The sequence below is a fragment of the Haliaeetus leucocephalus genome, unplaced genomic scaffold (genome assembly GCF_000737465.1).
Source record: "Haliaeetus leucocephalus isolate CR32 unplaced genomic scaffold, Haliaeetus_leucocephalus-4.0 Scaffold51, whole genome shotgun sequence".
NCBI classification, from domain to species: Eukaryota; Metazoa; Chordata; class Aves; order Accipitriformes; family Accipitridae; genus Haliaeetus; species Haliaeetus leucocephalus.
This window is the reverse complement of record NW_010972487.1, coordinates 2175656-2185152: the sequence shown is the minus strand read 5'-3', so window position 1 is coordinate 2185152 and position 9497 is coordinate 2175656.

The window sequence follows — 9497 nt, the reverse complement described above, 5'->3', positions numbered from 1 at the left end:
GCAACAGTTTCTTGAATGTTCTAAAACTTTGTGCAAATCCCCTTAAATATACCGGTATGGATCAAGTCTTTTAAAATCCCAAAGATTAAAAATGCAACCTCACAGCTCCATCTGCTCCAAGCAGTCCTCCCTGCTGTGGGCAGTTCGAGGGGCTGCTCTTACGGCTTCTACCCTCAGAGGAACCCTCCTATCACCCGTATCGGTCCTTAGGTAATTGAGTCTTGAAATTGGGAACATTCCTGGAAACTTACAGTAGTTGCTTTTAACTCAAGGACTCTTCAAAGTGCCATAATATCCTTTTTCTTAAACTCTATTTGCAAAATACTCTCCCTCCAGCCTGTCCTCTCTCCAGGATCCACTGACAACTTCATAGCAGGGGTAGTCAGGGCTCCTGCTTTAACATTTACTGTCTAACTGAGTCACTAGGTTTTTCATATCCTGCCACCTCTGTTTTGTGTAAAAAGTCTTCTCCGTAACTTAATGCCTTCCAAAAGAGCCAGGAGCAATAGATCTCCAGTGTCCTGATTTTAGATGTTGAGTCTCAAAACTATTTACAATCCAGAGTTGTTTGGCTAGAGCACATCTGTCAGAAAAACATCATCATGAGACAGAGAATCTGTTTCCTCACTGGTAAAATATGTGCCTGGTTTCCAGTTTGAATTCATCTTTTGTTTCTTGTGTTTTTCGCTGCTATACTCAAGATCATTTAATATGTGGTATTTTTCCCTGAAGATCCTTTTATTTTATGAATCAGTTACCTCTCAAAACTATTTAAATCTTTACTTACAGGCACTACTGCAACCATTCCTTTTCTGCAGTTTGCTCTTGTACCCTTCCCGTACATCACTGATTTTTTTTTAAAGAACTTTGGAAAATTTATATTATTTTAGTATTGGCTGTGCTGTTTACACTTTTTACAGAGGTAAATGTCCACTACTTACAGCTTTTTGTTATCGCTCTGAAACTGTTTAACCCTGCTGTTGCCACAGTATGATTCAATATAATATAGACATATTTGAAATAAGCTGGCGGTTCTGAAATAGTAAGAACTGCCGCTTTTCTAAGCAGTAAATCCAGAACATGGATCAATGTTAAAGTATTCCTGTGCAGTTTGAGGCCAGTTACCTAGGACACTTTTGAAGAGACAATATAGTGTATTTTTGCAACATATGCATTTGTTTTGCTAAGCACTACAAACAGGTTTTTATTGCACCGTTTAAAACAGAGTCCAGGCAGTGATATAAGCATATGGAGATGAGAGAAATCATATTGATTGTAGATAATTTGGATTCCTTGCCTGTAGTAAGTAAACTTACACTGCTTTTACACACATGTGAGTGGACTTCTCAGCGTTTCCATCATTTCCTCTGGAGCCACTTTAACCAACCTGTGGTTGTGGTGCCCATGGCAGCACTTCACCATCGTTGGCCTTTCTCTGCCCAGGTGCAGTTATTTTAGTTCTAATACAAAGGGAAAAAGAGTTTTTTTCACCAGCTTTTTGGTGCTATCAAGTTTTTTCATTAATTTCTTAATAAGCCCAAATATTTTCCATGCATTTTTGTATTGGCTTAAGAGTTTCAGGGGGTTTTTTGTTGGTTTTGGTTTTGGTTTGGGGGGTGGTGGTTTTGTTTGGTTTAGGGTTTGGGGTTTTTTTTGGGGGGAGGGGTAGATAAAAGGCAAAGTGTGCCACTAGAAACTTTTATGCTTCTATGTTTTTCTGAAAGTTTTACTACATCCATTTTCCTCTACAAGCACAGGGAAAGCCGTGAGTCATTCTGCTTGGAAAATACCTCCATCTTCAGTGCTTTCTCAGAGAGAAGTATTCTCTTTTTAATTGTCATTAAAAGTAGTTTGCTTCATGTGATGCTCAGGAATGCCTTCTTCAAATTAAATCTCTTCCTTGCCCATTTTATTGCAAGACTCTGATCACGCTAAAGACTCTGATCTGTTTAAAGACTTATTCCTGGCCTGGAGACAGTATGGCCTTGCACATAGAAGATGCAACAAGAGAATATGTGAGAATGTGTTGTGAGAGGAGTTCTTAAGTGACATTTTATATATATATATATATATATATGTAAATGTGCGTGTGTGTATACAAATATAGCATGCCATATTTATATGTATGCGGCATATACATATATATTTTTTTATATATGTGTGTGTGCATACAAAAATTGTAATTTCCACCTTTGATTGCTGAAACCCCTGGGCACTGGCCTGTATCAGAAACAGTGTGGCCAGCAGGAGCAGGGAGGTGGTCGTCCCCCTGTACTGGGCACTGGTGAGGCCGCACCTCAAGTCCTGTGTTCAGTTTTGGGCCCCTCACTACAGGAAAGACATGGAGGTGCTGGAGTGTGTCCAGAGAAGGGCAGCAAAACTCGTGACGGCTCTAGAGCACAAGTCTCATGAGGAGCGGCTGAGGGAACTGGGTCTGTTTAGTCTGGAGAAAAGGAGGCTGAGGGGAGACCTGATCGCTCTCTACAGCTACCTGAAAGGAGGGTGTAGTGAGGTGGGGGTCAGTCTCTTCTATCAAGTAACTAGTGATGGGATGAGAGGAAACGGCCTCAGGTTGCACCAGGGGAGGTTTAGACTGGATATTAGGAAAAATTTCTTCACTGAAAGGGTTGTCAAGCATTGGAACAGGCTGCCCAGGGAAGTGGTTGAGTCACCATCCCTGGAGGTATTTAAAAGACGTGTAGATGTGGTGCCTGGGGACAGGGTTTAGTGGTGGACTTGGCAGTGCTAGGTTAATGGTTGGACTCGATGATCTTAAGCGTCTTTTCCAACCTAAATGACTCTATGATCCTCACAGGTCACCCCTAAGTTTTTGGATCTGAGCCATCAAACCCATTGCCCCAGCTCAACGCTCCAAGCCTCTACATTCAAATCCCCCACTTCAAAAAGAAACCAAAACCAAATAACTTGCTGATAGCGAAAACGAGGTGCTCCCTTGCAGGGACACCTTACAAATACCGAGCAGGCCTTCTAAGGCGGTGCTGTTTTTTCCCCAAGAACATCCAGCTCGGCCCCAGCTCTTGCCTTGCCGGACGGACCAGAGGTTTTCCTGCATTGCCATCTGCTGGGAGCTGCGCCCAAGCGCAGCCCCGACGCCCCCCGGTCCCTCCCGGGGGGGACTCCCGGGGGATGCTCCCTCCTCCAGTGAGCCCTGTCTGCAGGGTTCCTCCTGCGGGGGCTTTACAAACCGGTCGAAATGCCGCGCCGGCTGCTTAGGTAGGGGAAACGGGGTAGAATTTGTGCGTGTAGTTAAGTAGGCAGGCTTTGGGGAAGGGGGAGGAAGTTGAGAGCTTTGTAAAGGTCATTTTTGCTCTTCTCTGAAAATCTAAGGTGCTTGGTACTTCTCAGAGCTCTGCGAGCATGAGTAATCAGTTATATAATTCCCCCCCCCCCCCAAAAAGAAAGAATTTTAGAATTTTTTTTTAGATCAAATAAAGTATTTTCAAAATAAATTTAGAAATTTTTTTTCCTAAACAACCAGGAAGCTGTGGCTCTCAGTGGCCGTGCCTCTTCCACAGCCATGTAAGAATGCGGTGACAAAAGCAACAATATTTTCTGTGATTTAAGATGCAAGAAGGCTGTCACAGTTACCCAGCTCAGACCACTGCTGGCAGCGCAGTTTCCTTTACTATCCCTATAGATCTATCTTATCCATTTGAAATTACTGAGTGCAAGTTTTGTGTTTAGATTTAAAAAACCCAAACAGTTTCCTAGAATTCAAGTTACATGATCTGGAGCAGAACTGGATGTTCGGTGCTCTGCAAGCCCGTGCCAGAGGCTGTCGAAGGGATCGCTCCAGAGCAGACTCATGCATATCCGCAGCTCACAGATTCACACAGATTCTGCCAGAAAAAAAGTCTCACCCTGGCTATATTTTACTGATGTATGAATAACTGACCCGTTTTTTCATGGAGGAAGTTATCAGGGGATCAAAAAGGTTGGTCCTTCATCTACCGTCCCTCTTGGAGGGGTTGACATTTATGGCGTGCTTAATAGCAAGTCAAGAAAACTTTGTGTATAGTTTACAGAGGCATATTCACCACTGCTTTTTCTACATTTTGTATCAGTTTTACTGTTACGACTTGTGCAAAGAGGAAAAGTAGCAGTGATTCATTTAAGAGGCCTTTTAATGCTTGCATGAAACAAGCAGAAACACAGAATACGGGTGGCTGCATGAGTAACGCTGCTGAGCTCGCGCTGGGGCAGGGACGTGTTGTTGGAGGTGCTGCAGCTCAGGGGATGGAGTCAGCAGCCCAAATCCTGCACTCAGCTTTTCTGGGAGGCTATCACATGGTCTTCTTAAAATCAACTTATTCTTCGTATGCATTGACTGTATCTGCAAGTCTTGTTCCACACTGTATTGAGGTTCAATTGCCTGAAAGTTTGTGAAATATTTTGGGAGTCTTCATAGTGCACAATATAAATAAATAGCTGTATGTTGGTCAGTGGGACTGTCATGATGCGCTTGCTGCTGAAACTGAGGGCACACAAAGGGCACCTAGTACATGAAACATGAATAAATATTTTCCTATTCTGCTCCCACCTACATATCGAGCCACAGAAGTGCAAAATACCTCCTTAAAAGCATAAATAAATTAATGGCTCCAGACAGTTCACAAGACTTGCTACCTTCTTTTCAAGACACTTCCTTCTTCCTTTTAGTTATACTTCAGTATTTCCTTTTCTCTCAAACTGTGGTCTTTGCACTCTGTTTTTTCTCCCAACAACCTTGTAATCTCCTCAAGCCAGGGAGGAGCCTGCAAAAGCTGACCTGTATAAATAATCTCTTCATAAAAACAAAGCATTCTTTTATCATAATAGTAAAAGATACTCTCTACAAAAGCTTGTTTTGATCCGTGTGGCTTTCTTGGTCACTGCTCATAAAAGATGATGGATATACCAAAAAGGCCTGAAGGCTGAGAGCATGCTTGTTTGGGCACTCTCCTGGTGCTGATGGAATACAGTGGATTTTGATGGATGACTGAGGGCTCGCTCCTTTTTTATTGATTGCAATATCACCATGGGTTCAAGCTACCTGGTGCATGAATAGGACAGAGACATCTGAAATGGAAAACCACTGATGGGGCGGGTTTTGTGCAATGGTGTGCAATGGCTGTGTGACACATGCAGACCCATCGCCTGTCTGGGTCCGATAGCAATGACAACAGTTTCACATCAGGAATGGACTTCATCACTCCCATTGTGACTGGAGGCAGCGCTACAGCTTTTAGCAGCTTCAGAGCAGTTCTATCCTTTTCCACATCCTTGGGAAAAGAACTAAAAAACAATTCCTTTGGGTATCTGAAGCCACAGCTCTGTGCAGTCTCTCATTCAGAGAAACCAGCTCGAGTGACCGCAGTTCTATTACAGGCTGTGGCTTTCCAAGGATGGGACAGCTCAGACATCAGGCAGAAAGAGCTTCAAAAACATACCACCAGTGAGTCAAAGTGACACCCAAACCAGTCTCTTTAAGTTGTTTAAGAAAATTCTGCTAACATCATATGTTTGAAAGCAGTCCTATTTGCGTATGTGTGAAAGTGGCATTTCTGTCACTGTGTGATTTAGCATCAGAGGGTCTTCAAGCAGAATTTGGGCTGGATTTCCTCTTAGTGGAAGCTTGGGGTTCTTCTCTTCCTCTGCACTCTCCTCTTCTATAGGTTAATAAGTTTTAAGCTCTTCCTTTTCTGAACCACCTGATCTGAGTCCTGCCTTACAGGCTGGTATGCCCCAGACCCCCAAAGATACCTGCATGCAGTGCAATGGGGAGTGCCTTGATCTTCTTTGGGTGCGTCCATGTAGAAATACTAACTTCTGATGTGGGACACATATTGTCTAACACAGAAAAATGCTCATTGGGTTCCAGTTAGAGTCTGCATAGATCTTTCCACAGAAGAAAAAGCAATTTACCCTCACTGATACTATTCAAGTTTGTCAATATTGGCATGCAGTTTCAGGAAATGCTGTAGGATCATTTTTAAAATTATCTAGACATTAATATAAGCTATGTGTAGGAAGGTGCTCCTTGATTTGTGATGGTTCTCCTACAGCTATTCCTGCCCCATCCAACTTACAAATGGTTATTTAATTAGTGATCTAGACCATACAGAGCAGGTTCATTCATCTCCTCCTATGACAGAATTATAAAATGTTACAGTAGGCTGAAGTGTTGTCACAGTCAATATTTCACATAATTAGAGGAGGTCGCCAAGTATCTTTGGCCTTGCATTATTGATGCTTTAATGAATAGACTATTGCTCCTTTGAGAACATCCATTTAAATATAGCCTGTACCCCTTATGAGGTAGTTCAGAGCTTTCAAATAACTGTCATCCTTTTGCTCAAATCAAAACAGTGGTTAAGCATCTATTCATCTCACATAGAAGGTCAGTATTTTCTTTGCAACCCAACTGGCACAAACTCTGTGACAATTTAATATCAGTGTTTCTCGTGTTTCTGCATGTTCAGGCCTGAAACCAAGTTATTTTAACTCCAAATTATTTGTAGGGAAGCTTTTTTGCCCAAGTTCCATTTTGGCAGGAAAAGAAACCCTCCTTTTTAATTTCATATCATTAAGCTGAATACAGCTATCTCAAACGTTCAGTAGGGTTTCTTTCTGCCTGACATGCACTTTTATTGCAAAGTTGGAAAACAATCCCAGGCAAAGGATCGCCAAGTAAAATGGTGGAACTCTCTCCTACCTAACCTTCTTTTATAAAAAGACTACACCATAAAATTTAGTATTACACAAAAGTCTGAAACAATCCTTCCTAGAGCCATCAGTCTGACTTTTAAATTTGTGATGGAACACCCAGACCCAAATAATTGGTGTCCGTGGACAAAATTCTAGGGTTTTCTTTGCCTATGTATTGGGCCAAAGGTACTGGACCAACTGGAGGTGATCTCTGGATGGACCAACTGGTGATGCCTGGAGATATCTTGTAGAACATTCGCATTGCAAATGCCTCTTGCCAATGATGATAACGTTAGGTATCCTCAAGAGATGGTGGACAGGACAGTGTTTCTGGAAGAGTCTCTGCTCCTGCAAGGTGTCACTCGCTTTGGAGAACTCGCAAAGTGTAACTGTGTTGCTCTTGCCTATCTGCCAGCACAGAGGTAAGAAATGCAACTTCTTGAACCAACAACCTGTCACAATCTGCATGACATGAAGCTGCAGACTCAGGCTTTGCTGAAACCAGGTGTAAACTGATAGTAACGTTCAACCTTAAGGCTCTGAAGGGATAGCAGGTGGTGTCTGGTCCTGCCTCTGCACCCCACAGAGTCCTGCGGTCCCCTGTGCTGAACGGCCCAGAACAGTCACGCCAACAGAAAATCATTACAGGTGCATAGTGGTTGTGACTTTGGAAGCTAAATTAATTCTTTGGCATTCTGGCTCCCTTCAGCCTTTTATCAGGTTGGTCCAGATGAAGAGAGTATGGAAATATTTGAATGGTGGATATTTACCATGTTCATTAAAAAGCAGAAGGGGAAAGAAACTCAGAAACTTGAGCAAACACGATTTTATGTAATTGTCTTTGATTAAAAAAAAAAAAAAGTTTAGCTCTTGCTGGGATTTGCCTAAGGGACTACCATGAATGAGTTACACAACTCAGCATTCATCAACTGATTCTTTGCAAAACCATATGGCTCCTTGCAGGGATTTCTTTAAACATTATGCATGGATATGAAATTGGTGCCTTTGTAGATGTTAAGTCTTGAGTTGCTTGAGGCTTATTTTGAAATACTGTTTCTAGATAGTACAGCAATGCTAATTTTGCAAGCAATAACCTAATAGAAAGCAGTTGTTCAGGCACTTTCAATCAAATTAGGAAGAGAAATAGAAAAATAAGAAATATTGAAAGAGTAAACTGATCTAAACTTTAAAGATGAGCTGTGCCATTCTCTGTGGCTTTCACATGGAAATCCGTTTTACTTGATGGAAGGCAATGAGGAAAGGAGAAACATTATTGAAAAGTAAGATGTCATTGGTTTCACGTATCAAATCAGAAATAACAGAACCACAGCAAAATGTATGTATTCATTTACTGCAGTAAATTTGGTTGAAAATACGAGTTCATTTCTTGTAAAAAGTGTTTAGTGACGTCTTCCCCTACCTCAGGAGCCAGCAGAGACAGCTGCAACACCAAATCACGTACATTACTTCCAACACATGCCTTAACTGTGGCTTAATGGAAATACCTTTCAATTATCTGGTAATGTTTTCAAACAGGAATACATATTTTAGATGTCTCCCTTCTTTAGGATGTTCAGAGCAGGTACCTGCAAGTGCTCAATCTTTCCCAGTGGTTGATCAGCACTTTCAGAGATGATGGTCTGCAGACATTTCTAATTGAGCACCCAAAACCGAAAGCAGGTCAGGTGCTACCACAAGCGAATCCAGGGCAGCCTCACAATCTCCAGTCACTGAACCATGCTTGTGTGGCTGGTGCAACGGGAGACCAGAATGCGGACAAATCTTTTAACCTCTCTCTCACCGTAGATGACCCTAAGGGCAGCAGGACACATGTCAGGGACATGCCCTCAGAGTGCAGCTGCATGCAGAGTAAAATGCTGGATGCTTTCCTGCACGTGGGAGAAGGCGAGGGAGCACTTTGGTTAACCACATTACCCGACCGCAGCAGAGTGCATACCGTGCTTTAAGGATGGGACCCAGGTAGGTAACACTCCCCTGCTATGCTCAGTACCTCGGCTTCTCTCTTATTGCTGTGATCCTTCATCAGCTTCTCTCTCCATATGCTGACGGGTTACCTGTAACATTCATCAAGCGGTCCGATGTTCTCAAGTGGAAGGTATTGTACAAACACAGTTATGCTCTAATACTCTCCTTGAAAGTCCTGACAACTGGGCTCTATTCACCATTGTGTTTCCTTCCAGTTTTTTAGAAGTACCATTTAGCTAGGGCTACACAGTAACAATCCTCTCATCCCTGTAATCTCCTAAAGCCAACATAATTTCCAAGTGCTGCAAAGTGGAGGATCTTTCCCAAAGAGAAAAATCCATAGTTTACACCACTGGAAGCCAAATGTCACAAAGCGCTGGGAAAAAAACACTGTAGTTTTGGCTAGTGAGCACTGGACTGTGCTTGCTTATTTGCTCACGCCACCATATCCTTGCATCTGCAACCTACAAACCCACGATAAGAACCTCATACTGTGTTTCACATGGTGTATACAGACCCCAAGCTATTGTGAAAAACCCTGTAGACCCTCCAGGCTTTGGGTAGCAGCAGCTCCTCAAGAAAATTCACTTTCCGATGCAGAAGTGAGGAAGGGGGCCGGGTTACGGGGTGCCACGAATGAGGGCCTGGTTCCCTGCCTTCCTCGCGTCCTTTCCTGCCTTGGATTACCTTCTTGGCGAGCGAGAGGGCGGCGGGCAGGGGGAAGAAGAGGGAGGCCGAAGGTCTGGCTCCCCTCACCGCTCCGAGGAAGCCCTGCTGTAAGGCGTGAAGGCTGGGGGGGGGGG